This window comes from Pseudorasbora parva, chromosome 13 (assembly GCF_024679245.1).
Source record: "Pseudorasbora parva isolate DD20220531a chromosome 13, ASM2467924v1, whole genome shotgun sequence".
In the NCBI taxonomy this organism is placed as follows: domain Eukaryota; kingdom Metazoa; phylum Chordata; class Actinopteri; order Cypriniformes; family Gobionidae; genus Pseudorasbora; species Pseudorasbora parva.
The window spans coordinates 9,515,524-9,529,397 of record NC_090184.1 but is presented as its reverse complement, the minus strand read 5'-3'; the positions used below and the strand labels follow the sequence as shown (position 1 = coordinate 9,529,397).

The window sequence follows — 13,874 nt, the reverse complement described above, 5'->3', positions numbered from 1 at the left end:
GTCTGTCGTTTGAATCGGAGCCCCCCGCTGGGCCGCCACTACAGCAGCACAGGTTAAACCATCCCGAGTGTGATGAAATGAGTGCTGCAAAGTTTTAACCTAGACAGTTGGAGGAGATGTGGAATTAGAGGCCTTCAGGAATATTTATATAGAGTGGGCTTTGGAGAATGCACCCAGTGTCCTGCTCATATGAGAAGCGAGCTTGTTCCAGGTTTGGAGATAATGGGACCTCATATGAATCTCAGTGGCCTTCATTCAGAGTAGAACAGGAAGAGGCTGTGCTCTGGCATTATTGGGCCGTATACAGGTTTTAAAGTAATCTGCAGTGCCCACAGCCCACCCGTTTCCTGTCTCATCCTCTGAATGAGGGGTGTGTAAGCGTGTGCAAAGGTTCTGCTGGATTCATGGATTGAAACACACAGTTGAAGGTTTCAGATGGGCTTAACCACACACGCAATCTCTCTCACGCACGCACACGCGCACACACACACACACACTGAATCGGAGCGAGGTGAATCAAATATTTTGGTTACACTTTATTTAAGGTGTTTGTTTTACAATGTAATGTTGCATTTCATTTAATAAGGCTACTACATGTAATGTGTAACAAGGACACTGTAAAATAAAGTAAATATTTTTTTATCTACTTAAACTCCAATACCTTTTTATGGGATTTCCGCCTGGATTTGGCCTACCCAAATTGAAAAGCCTCCCATGCACACATACAATGGCCTATATTCAAAATGTTGTATTCATTTTACAGAAACCCTTTAAAGTTAAATAAAACACTGCTAAAAGTGATAAACATGTAAGTATATGTTGTCTAAGCTGTTATAACCCCCCAAAAAATTAGGCACTTTTTGATTATTATTTTTTATGAATGCATTTTTGAAAGTGTGTAACTCTGTGGGCCATGTGTGCTCTAGGAACCTGCAGACAGTTTGGGCTGTTTCCACTAAATTCTAGAAAATAGTGGAAAAACAAATTTTGTCTGTGTCATGTTTTATGCAAGATTTATTCAAATGGGTCTGAAGGGATGACCCCATTTTTTTAAATTATTTTTTTAGAAGTCGTTTGGTTTAAAAACTGCATTATATATAATAAAAAATACCTTATTAAATATATAAATATTTCTTAAAAATAATTAATAACACCTTTTTCTTAATGAGCATTCATATTTTGGCCCGAGAAGAGTCCAAATTTGGTCCTACTGTATATTAACAAGTGTATTTAAACTTTAAATTAAAATACAAAAATAAGCTCTATAGCATTCTGTCTTTATTCTCTCAATATATTAATACATAAGTAAATATATGTGTGTGACAATGGACCACAAAACAGAGATAGATATTTGAAAATCTGGAATCGGAGGGTGCAAAAAATTGAAATATTGAGAAAATCGCCTTTTAAGTTGTCCAAATGCGGTCCTTAGCAATGCATATTATTACTGACAATACATTTTTGATATATTTACAGTAGGAAATTTCTTCATGAAACATGATCTTTACTTAATATCCTAATGATTTTTGGCATAAAAGAAAAATGAATATATTTAACCTATACAATCTATTGTTGACTATTCCCACAAATATTTTGGTTACACTTTATTTAAGGTGTCTGTTTTACAATGTAATGTTGCATTTCATTTAATAAGGCTACTACATGTAATGTGTAACAAGGACACTGTAAAATAAAGTAAATATTTTTATAAATATTTTTTTATCTACTTAAACTCCAATACCTTTTTATGGGATTTCCGCCTGGATTTGGCCTACCCAAATTGAAAAGCCTCCCATGCACACATACAATGGCCTATATTGAAAATGTTGTATTCATTTTACAGAAACCCTTTAAAGTTAAATAAAACACTGCTAAAAGTGATAAACATGTAAGTATATGTTGTCTAAGCTGTTATAACCCCACAAAAAATTAGGCACTTTTTGATTGTTATTTTTTATGAATGCATTTTTGAAAGTGTGTAACTCTGTGGGCCATGTGTGCTCTAGGAACCTGCAGACAGTTTGGGCTGTTGGGCACCCATGTGACGTATGGCTGGTTTTGTGGTCCAGGGTATAGATATCATAATGTTTATCATTAGTTTTATCTTTCTTTTTATCCTTTTTTTTCTTATATTTTATGAAGGAGATACCCAGCCTTACATTGTCAGTCCCATTACTGTGATTATGTATGGGAATAATTAGATTATTGATTGTTTCAAGTGATGATGACCTTAAACACAACGCTAGCAATGGACAGGAATTCCCCATAATATCGCATACATCTTGATTTTGCACGTTCCATCTCCACGTGAATAAGGTGAATGTGATTGCAAAGGTGAGAGAGTGAGTCACTGAGGGGGAAAAGCAAACAGAGTAAGTGACTCTTTTACAGAATACCCACTACAGCCTTTATCGGGGTTTGATTGACAGCTCTGCAGACTGCCCAAAAACTGTGGTTCTCTAAATTAGGCTGTCAATGTATCCAAGCCGCCCGAGTGGAAGCAATTACATCACAAATACTCAAACAAGTCTACTTAAACTACTTACATCCATAATTCAATCCTGCAGCTATGTCAGAGCTGCACATATCCAAAACAACCTTACGCTTCTGCCGTGTTCACACGACACATTTTAAACAAGAACCCAATATCTACATTTTCCTTCTTCATTTATTTATTAATTTTTTTCTCATTCATGCCTTTCATTTTCCTGCACCGCAGCATGTGAAAGCAATAATCTCACACATATGCACAAGCACATACAGTGGAATCACATGCATACATCAGCTCATGCACACACACACACACACATATGGACACAGACACACACACTTACAGACAAATAAGTGTGTGTAATTACCCTGCGGTTTGCTGCCAGACCAATACTCAACATTTGCTCAGGCAAGAAGGTGAGATTTTTCCTTTTAGAGTTTAAAGGTGTTAAAAATTGTTGAATTTCATGGAAATTAACAATGTACCTAATACATTTTTTTTTAACAAAATAGAGCCGAGTTGTGAATTGCTGGTGGGTCGATGAGAATGTGCGAAACAGTGCGACAGATTCATAAACATAGTTTACAGCACAACAGCTCTGTTTAGATTGTAAAACATTACCAGGTGCTCTCAGGTAAGGGAATAGTTTCATGCCAGATGTAAATACGCATATCAAATTGTGCAAAACAGAGCCGAATCTGCCAAACGCACCCCAAACACCCAAGCTTGTTGTGTATGTATATATTTTTGTTCTCTTCCAACTCATCCAACTTTTTTATCAGCTTCAGAGTTGCTGGAATTTTGTGTATTTAAATGCAATTTTATCAATGATCGATTTAATGGTAAAGTCAGAGAAAAATGCCATTACAACCTGGTCTCACAGAATTCCGTGAAATGAACACAGACCCTTAACTCAAAAATCTGTGGTAGTTTCACGGAATCGCCGAAAATTGCGTGATGGGTTCACGAGAGTGATGCCTATGTAAGTCAATGACAGGCAGCATCCGTGATCCACTCACGGATTCCCAACACACATTTAATTTTTTGCATTTGTAAAAGTAGACATGATTTTATGAATATTTATAGCCTACTTTTATATTTCGGAGCAACTAACTCCACTCCTACCCTAAACCTACCCACTCTCAACGATATAAAACACATAACAGGCAAATAAATGTATTAGCGGCATCCAATAGCCATATAGGGGCTAGATAGCGGGCTAGTGACTCGTTCGCACTTCGTCGTCTTGTTATTAAAGAAAAACGATTTAAGCCCCGTTTCCACCGCAGGAACTTTACCCAGGAACCAGGAACTTTGGGTGGTACTTCGTGTGTTTAGACCGCAGGAACCAGGGTCTAAATGAAGTTCCGGGTAAATATTTCCCCCTCTAAACGGCCCTGCTCGCGAGGTAGTACTTTTGAGGGCGGGACTTGGGCGCTGAACATGCTGATTGGTTTAGATCAAGCAGCATTTTATTTCAACCGGCATTTTTAAAAGTCTTGCGAGGTTCAGTCTCGTAAATATCAGTCTTGCGCTCTGTCTGATGGCGCGCGTTCGTCTCAGCCATCTCACGTGCAATGTCCGTAATAGCTGGTAATAATATACATTGTCATTTTAAATCTAGCTTTACAAGCTTTCTGAATATGCTGCTGCTGAATCTGCATATTAGTGCTCTTTTCTGTCGTTGTTAATTACCTTAGTAAACCTGTACATAACCAGCAAAAGCAGCACAGCTTGAATCTCTTCCATACTCGTTATTAATTTTTTTTCACCATGTAAACGACCTGACCGATTACTTTTAAGTGTGCGTCCTTACATGACGTGACAGCGCGCGCCGCGCTCATGTTGACAAGAGAGAAAAGTTAATTTTTCTGAGGGGTAAACTTTTTATTTCGTAAGTTATGAAGATAATGTTGGAATAATGGCACAGCGTATATTGCCCCAGGCAGTTTTTACTTTAACTGCGTCTGACAGAACATTTTTTTTTCTGAGATGATTATTACACTTTACAACAGATAAATAGCTATAAATAATAATACTGTATTAGTCCTGGTGGCCGTTAAGAGTTGCTATGGTTACAGTAAACACACTCCAGCTGCTGGAGAAAACAGTGTTGACATTTTTGATGCGGCAGACAAACTGCATGTGACAAAATGATTGCGATTGAAAGTCATCACATGTAAACACCAGATCGGTTTAGATAACGTCTCATGTAAATAGTCCATCTTTCAATCGGTACACACAAAAATGATTACTGCAGTAAGATGTCCTTCACTGACTTGGAGGAACAGTCGCGCGCAGTCCTATCACCGGACTAATTTGCCTAATCTTCTCGGAACTTTAGATCGCGGTCGAAACGCAGAGAGTTGCAGGTCTGGGGGGAAGAAAAGTTCCTGTAAAAAAGTTCCTGGTACAAATTGTTCCGGGTAATTTTGGTGGAAACGGGGCTTTAGTTTGCCTTCTTGGGTTTTATTTTCACATCTAAGACATATAGGCTAGTACGATACGGTCAACAGAAAATTGGCTCCCACTACTTGCCCCTTCCAACCATAACAAACAATATGACAAAAGGAAGAAATAAAGGAAAACGGAAGTGATCACCTGTGCCCCCGTGACTGTGAATAACCAATTAGAAATAACAAGAATTAACGCACTTACAAAATGTGCAGTCAGTTATTTATTGCAAAAATGGACCATAAACAGTATAGAAGTATTAACTCCTGTTGCATTCCAAGTCTTCTGAAGTCATCCGATATCTTCATGTAGTTGATCTTAATGTTTTAATCGTTGACATTTAATCATCCACACATGCACTCGTTCATATTTCTCATGATTCAAATGATACAGACGACAGCATGATGACGCGATCGGTCACGGGACACACGAGAGCCAATGGCATTTTACAATCAAAGCTGACTTAATGACGCAATTGGTCATGCGACACACGACAGCCAATGCTGTCAAAGCTGACCTGACGTTTCTTCCAGCGGCAATATTTGAAATGTATTAATATTCGGCGGATGGACTCGACGTTACTGATTGCTTTTGGGGATTTTCTTCACACAAATCAACCGTTTGGCCTCGGAACACTTGGAATATTTTTCGTTTCTGAATAAATTGTGCCTGCAGTATCTGTGTATCTGCCTGTTATATCCTGTTTGTTTTTTTTATAATACACAGATGGGTAGGTTTAGGGCAGGGATTGAGTTACGTGTTCAAAACCTGTCTGAATAAAAATAAAAATAAATGTAAATAAATGATGCTGACTGAATCAAACTGACGAATACAAGGTGTTGGAACGGAATCCGTGTGTGGACCATGGATGCTGCCTGTCATTGACTTACAAAGGCATCACTTCCGTGAACCTATCATGGAATTTTTGGCGATTCTTCGAAACTACCACAGATTTTTGAGTTAAGGGTCCGTGTTCATTTCACAGAAATCTGTGAGATCAGGTTGTACCATACCACTTGAAATTAGCTAAATCTGGCAAAACATCCTTCTCTGCAATCAATCAATCGATTGATCAATCGATCGATCGATTGATTGATTGCTTGCCCCCCAATCATATGGATGTTTTTGTGAAATATCAGGACACAAATGTGTATAATGACATGGGTATGACACAGGTATTACAGGAGAGGGTGAAATATGAGGACATTGGCCATGTCCCCACTTTTCAAAATGCTTATAAATCATACAGGATGAGTTTGGATGGAATGTCCCCATATTTCACAAAAACAAACATAAACATACTAAATTATTATTATTTTGTATTTATTTTTTTTATGTGAAAATGCTGAATGTTTCCTGTGATGGGTAGGTTTAGGGGCAGGGGCACTGAAGGGAGATAAAATGTACAGTTTGTACGGCATAAAAACCATTACGTCTATGGAGAGTCCCCAGTGTGTGTGTGTGTGTGTGTGTGTGTGTGTGTGTGTGTGTGTGTGTGTGTGTGTGTGTGTGTGTGTGTGTGTGTGTGTGTGCGCGCCCGTGTGTGTGTGTGTGTACATGATTGTCTACATATGGTTCGGCACTCTGCCATACAAATGACTTACACTCACATGTACGTGTGTGTGTGTTTGTGTGTGTGTGTGTGTGTGTGTGTGTGTGTGTGTGTGTGTGTGTGTGTGTGTGTGTGTGTGTGTGTGTGTGTGTGTGTGTGTGTTTGTGTGTGTGTGTGTGTGTGTGTGTGTGTCAAGCAAATAAATAATGTATTAATTAGATGGTTGGAAAAAAGGATTTGCCACAAGTGCTGGTGTGATTTATGACACGTCAGAATCATTTTAACTTTCCTCCTTTTTTTTTCTTTTCCTTTGGCGACAGGACAATTTGTGCCACAGATAGAGAGGGAAGAGAGTGAGAACGCTTTTCCCAAACAGACGTAAAACGCACAATTGAACCTCTCACAAGCTTCTCGAAACGTTTGCTTACACAAGTTTGTCAGGGTTTCTTATGTAAATGAAAAGCGCTGTGAAGCTCTAGTGATTAGCGTGTCATGCTGACAGTGCTCGAAAGTGTCCGAAAACAGAGGCACTATGGTGGAGAACTGTAAAAATAAATACGAGCAGGCCGTGCTTGATGAAAGCACAGCCACCTGTGCGGTGATTCAACGCAAGTGTCTGAAGCAAATTAGCACCAGGGAGTAAGTGTGTGTTGTCATTACTGTTATAAGCCCACCTTTGTTAGTGGGCACCATCAGGACTTCTTCTTCTCAACCTCAGCCCTATTTATATTGACACACAGACTGAACAAAAGAAAACAAGCTCGCCGCACACATTCTAGCAACATTTTCCAGCACAGCTGCCCTAATAGACACACGACGGACAAAGAAAACAGTGCTTCGCCTCACAGGCTGGATTTTCCTGTGCTTTGCGTGACACTCAACGTGCCGGTTTGAAGGGAAGACGTCCTCCATCACGCCTATAACAATGAGTCCTTGTCGCAGACTAATTGGACTTCGCTCTAATTGCAATTAGAGAAGCTCAGTAAACCTTGCTGAGCCAACGAAGCAGTTTGTCTCCCAGCTTGACATTGGGGGTATGGAGTAAAACAAGCACATTTTAAGGGCTTTGCAGTGGGAAAATTTCAGAGAACGTTGCCAAAAACAATTCCCCTCAAGTCTGGATAATGTGAGGCAATATAGCAGCGCGGCCAATAGATGGTTATGGATGTCAAAAGCCACAAGTTTCCAAAAAGAACCAGTAGAGACCAACCTCAAGGCCTTTTGAACCGAGTGAGTGACATCCTGTTGGCTCGGACGACCACACCAAGAAAGCCACAAAGTGAAAGCTTTGCTTCGCAGTTATTGAGAATGTTCTCTTGTTTTGGTGAGCGTGGAGAGTTTAGATATGTAAATGCGTGATTGTTATTGATCTGGTCAATTAATGTGGAAGTGGTCGCAGCTCAGTTTGTGGCAGATGCAAATCTGAACCTGCGATTTGACTGGAGAACAAGAGAGAGGTTTTAGAAACTGAGGTTTGTGCATTCTGGACCTAATTGCTCCAGTCTAAAAAAGAACAAAACCATGATGTCAAACATAATAAAGCAGATTAACTACTATGATAACACACACATATCTAAACTATTTAAAGCGAGCATTTTTGAATAGGTGGGGTTACATTGGTGCCGTGACCCATACTAGAGTGAGGTTTAGGTGGGTGAGTGTAACGGAGGCAAGCTAGTAGTCGCTGACTGAGTAAACCTCACTCCTTTGATCTTAAGAGACGCTCTTGCAAATTATGTTAGCATCTGTAGCCTTTAGCCTTCTTATTAGGGTGTCCGACTCTCATGCCGGCTGACCCAGGGTTGAGTCCTGCTTAGAGCAGGCAGATTTGAATAGGAGGGGTTACATTGGTGCCGTGACCCGGGTGGTAGTGAGGTATAGGGGGGTAAGTGTAACAGAGACCATAGTCACAGTGCGAGTAAACGTCACTCCTCTGATCTCAAGAGATGTTCTAGTGACTGACACTAGAGGTTGCAGGCTTTAGCCTCCTTGTTAAAGCGTTGGATTGAGTCCCGCTTAGAGTGGGCGTATTCGACCGCGTGAGGTTACATTGGTGCCATGACCCAGACTAAAGTGAGGGTTTAGGTGGGTGAGTGTAACGGAGGCAAGCTAGTAGTCGATGATTGTGTAAACCTCACTTCTCTGATCTTAGGAGACGCTCTAGCAACTGATGTTAGCGTCTGTAGCCTTTAGCCTTCTTTTTAGGGTGTCCGACTCTCATGCTGGCATACCTAGGTTTGAGTCCTGCTTAGAGCAGACAGATTTGAACAGGAGGGGTTGCATTGGTGCCGTGACCCGGGTGGTTGTGAGGTATAGGGGGGTAAGTGTAACAGAGGCCATAGTCACAATGCAAGTAAACGTCACTCCTCTGATGTCAAGAGACATTCTAGCGACTGACACCAGAGGTTGCAGGCTTTAGCCTCCTTGTTAAAGCCTCCGACCGAGTCCCGCTTAGTGCAGGCAGTTCGAACAGGAGGGGTTACACTAAAAGCTAAGAAAAATGTTTGAACGTGAATCTGGCAACGTTTTATGCCACTGGTGTATTTACGAATTGTGGTAGTTCAGTAATGAAATGTCCAGTGAGTGCCGCTAAAAGGTTTATGCTCTATAACAAGGTCTTCAACCGGGGTCTGCAGCAGTACTGCAGGGGGTTCACAAATTAGTGTTTGATCACAAATATTTTTTGTTAAACATGGGTAAAAAAAAAGAAAAAAAAAGTCAAAATTTAAATATAAGCAGCCTGAAAACAAAGACCAAAGACCGCCCTCAGTTGATACTGTAATAATGTATTATAATTGGATAAACAGATTTGGCAAACGTGTGTTTTTGCGTTTGAATTTCTATCCTATTCTCTATTCTATTTTATTGTTTGTGTTTCTATTCTCGAAATAGTCACCTTTCAAAATGCCAGAGTTTGTGTTCAAAAGTGCCGAGTTCTGCTCACTTTTGTGAATTCTCTCAGTCGTACCAATATATTTTTGAAATTCCATTCAAATTAATTGTAAATGCAATATAAAAGTTAATTATAATTTTCATCGCAACATTTTGTTTGTTAAAATGCATAAATGTCAATTTTAACAATGATAATATACAGACAGTAATACTGTGCAGCAGCAATAATGTTCATAGTTCTGATACTTTCTTCGCTTTATTTGACAAATTTTATAACGGGGGTACCTGCAAGACATGGAGTCTTTGTTGCCTAAGGGGTTTGTCTTGAAAAACTTTGAAGACCCCTGCTTTATCGCGTTAACAAAAGTAACATACCACCTACACTAAAACATACCTTAAACATAACCGATTCAAAAAATAATAACATTTTAACTTGCTTCTACAAGGCTTTTTTAATCAATTAGCGTGAATCGTACCAGAACACTAGTGCAATGCTGTGTCAGGTGAGCTACCAGGCAAGGTCTTTGCGTATTAAACCGCAGTGCTCAGGAATGTTTAAAAAAGTGCCGAGCGGAAAGAGAGGTTGAGGGTTTTTGAGACGTTATGTAATAAAGGAGATAACAGAAATAGCCAAGCAGCAGAATAGATAGCTGCTATTTTTGACATGGAAACAGAAAGAAAATAATTGCACTGGCTATGGCATTTGACCTTAATAAATACTGTGTCGCTGCTCAGAAAACGACAGAACAGAAATCTGTTTGGATTCACCCCATCCTTCGACAGCTCGCAGCGCTTGCTCCGCCTCCGGGGTCTTCGGTAACACTCTATTTTGATAGTCCACTTTAGACATTCTACTAACTATAAGTAACTTTGCAACTACATGTCAACTAACTGTCATTAGAGTATTTGTAGACTGTCTGATTAATATTTACTAAAACTTTATTTTGTCGGTCCCCCAACAGACATTCTACTGACTATAAGTAAATTGGCAACTACAATTCAACTTATTCTACTAACCCAAACCCTAACACCTAACCGTAACCTATCAGTCTACTGACAGTCTACTAATACTCTAATAAGAGTGAGTTGACATGTAGTTGCAAAGTTACTTATAGCTAGTAGAATGTCTAAAGTGGACTATCAAAATAAAGTGTAACCCGGTCTTCTGATTGGTCCACTGTTTTGTAATTGATGAGTGCCGCTGAATGTAAAAGTTGAAATTAGTTTAACTTGACACAGCGTCTTAAAAGACCCAAGTGCATACACATCCGCCTAGCATGTATTTACATAGACAAACTATGGAAAAGTAGTGCATTGGAATGGGGAAACGTGTTCTGTGTTCTAGGTCTACAATAAAAGACATTGGCGCTTTACTGCTTCTAGTTCATTTCAGCTGGAAACTGCAGTGAATTGTAGATAAAGGTATGTTTTGGAAACCCTACAAAGGACAAGAAGTTGGATGGATGGATGGATGGATGGATGGATGGATGGATGGATGGATGGATGGATGGATGGATGGATGGATGGATGGATGGATGGATGGATGGATGGATGGATGGATGGATGGATGGATGGATGGATGGATGGGCGGTCGAATGGATGGACGGACGGATCGATGGATGGTATGTTTTTTATAAATGTAGGTAAAAAAAATTCCCACAAAAACATCATCATGCAATCGATGTAACGACTTGAGCTTCATCATAACTATCTACATGGACCTATACTTTTACTTTACAAACCTTTTTTCATCAAGGAGTTGTCACGGGAAAACTCCCAAAGAAATAAAAACAGTCCTGCTGTAAATACCAGGAAGCAGCAACAATCTGATAAACCATATATCATGAGTTTAATAAGCTCATGGCTTGCCGCTTATTTTGTTGGCCAAGGCAAACATTAAGAGTGTACTGATAGTGAACGCTCCACCGTGGGTAATTAAAAATAATCACTCCCAGCTTAGCATTGTTTGATTCTCTATTATACTCTTATCAACATCTCCTGCCCTGTCAGTGCATGTGAGAAAGACACAGCGGGCAGTGAAACGGATGACTAAAGGAATGTCAAATTCCCATTGTGCGAGCACAAAGGTGAGAAGGGAGAGAGCCACAGAAAGTGAGTTTGTTTAACACTTATCACATGGCTAAAGCTAACAGAAGCCCAGGCGCTTGGGTCGGGATGCGGTGGGTGCGGAGAGAGATAGAGGGCAAAACACAATGACACATTTAATAGACAAACACTCAAGACTTTTGTGCGGAAGGTCACGGTAACCTTTCATGAACGATATGTATGTTTATCGCACTTTGTGACTGCTGATTGTCCAGGCTGATATCATATGAGATGTGCATTCCAGTTAACCATGAAGAACTTGAAGGAATAACTGAGATCGAACACAAAAAACCTGTGAGAGAGAAGCTTTTGAATCACTGAAGAGAGTTTTCAACAAAGCAAAACATTTTTTTTTTTCTCTTTCTCTCTCTTCAATGGAAATAGGAGTACTAAGAAAAAGTAATTTAAAAAAGTATGTGTTTTAGAATATGTGGTCAAGTGAGAATCCACACATTGGTGATCTAAAAATCACATCAGATTACATCTGACGTATCAGAGTAAGAATTATTCGTTCCAGTGTGTGCTTTTCTTTAAAACACGAGCTCTGTCATATTCCGCGAATAGTGTCTGCTTACGACTTAACGTGGTAGCAGTTTTAAATGCCAGTTTTATCACAATGTTTTGTTTAATGGCTAATAAATATGAATTCATTGTCATACTAATAAGTACACACAAACAACATTTATTTGAAATATGTAATTGATTGCTATAATGGGAGCAATAACATGCTTAACATATTGTAAATCATTTCAATTGATAAAAATACCAATACAAATTCATAACACAGTAATGCACCTATAATGTAAATAATAAAGAATAATACAAAATTGAAAAAAACTAACAGGTGCACAAAATAAATATAACATGATTTTTTTTTTTTCTTTTTTTTTTTTTTTTTTTTATAAACTTTAAAGCCCCACTTCTAGGGCTTATAAGATGTAGGGTAAGTGCAACCGTGGTGTATATGAAAGTATATGAAGTATATGAAGTATATGAAACGTGATTTGCAAGACATTAAAGACATTTTAACACAATTTAAACAACACAAATCAAAGATTCAGTAAGATTTGTGATCCGGCTCTGAACAGATTACCCATTAAAAGTTCTTTCAGCCAATACAATCGCTCTGGGGTCCTAAGCGGACACTATTTCACAGGGGGACAGAATTTCTCGTGACACCGGAAGCGTACAGTAATTGCGAGTGTCTGACCGCGTGTGCGTGCGCGCTGCATTAATGTACAGAAAATCCGCGTTGTTTCCACACACACTCAGGAAGGATAAGTTTTATTTATTTCCTTTTTTTTCATGGGTGCTTAGGGTGTGTATAAATGTATTATACAACATGTGGACTCCTTATATTTGGTTATTTGGTGTTATTTTGGAGTCTTGAAGCTTGAATCACTCATCAAACTGATTGTTTACTTTGGACATAATAAATTATTACCAAATTAATCTGTTTAATGAGATAAATGGTGTATTATTAATTTCACAAACAAACAACAAAGGTCTGATGAATATATATAGTGTATAGACAACTTGAAGATCAATATATCTGATTACCATGTCACAGAACATGTTTTTTTTTTTTTTTTTTTTGAGAACTCAACTGCAAAGTGAATGATAGTTACTCCTAATAAAATTCCTCTGTCCAAAATCTGATGCTTGCTCAGCCGGCACTCTGGTAGAAAGCTTTACACAGAAGAAAATGAAATTTCTGTTTATAACAATCTGTCTGAAATATGTTAAAAGGGCCATATTCAAATTTATGATGCCATCATTCATTCCCTCCATCAGTGCAGCTCATATTGACAAAGTGATACATATAAATAATGATGTAGACAGTGAATATTGACAAGTCATTTGGGAAGATGATCAGTAATAATCAAGGAGGAGTAAAGGAAATATCCCACCACTGACAGCTAATTCCTCAATGGCCAATATCAAAAAACAGCAATGACAGCAACCATGTCAAAACATAGGGAGGAATATAATATACTAATAGTGTTGGCATCATAAGTATTGACATCATTATTTAAGCGCACCACAATAACTATAAAATCAGACCTCTGTAGTTGTAATAAAATATATGAATAAAAGCAATATTTGCTTATTAGTGATGTTTCAAGTGATATAACAGTGTATAGACAACTTGAAGAAGAAAAATAATATATATATATATATTTATTTAAATTTTTCTTCTTCCGTATATATATATATATATATATATATATATATATATATATATATATATATATATATATATATATATATATATATATACGGTATAGAGAGAGTCTTAAAAGCACTTGACATGCATTTTCAGCATAGATATGCAACTAGAAAATATCTAATTTTATAAATGCTTTTATTTATGTTGTT

The 13,874-nt window shown here is 38.4% G+C and overlaps 1 protein-coding gene across 12 annotated transcripts in view; it reads right to left on the bottom strand.

Annotated features, from left to right (window-relative positions):
• Positions 1 to 13,874, bottom strand: part of prdm16 (PR domain containing 16) — a 313,157-nt gene that overhangs the window by 157,698 nt on the left and 141,585 nt on the right. The window lies entirely within an intron of this gene.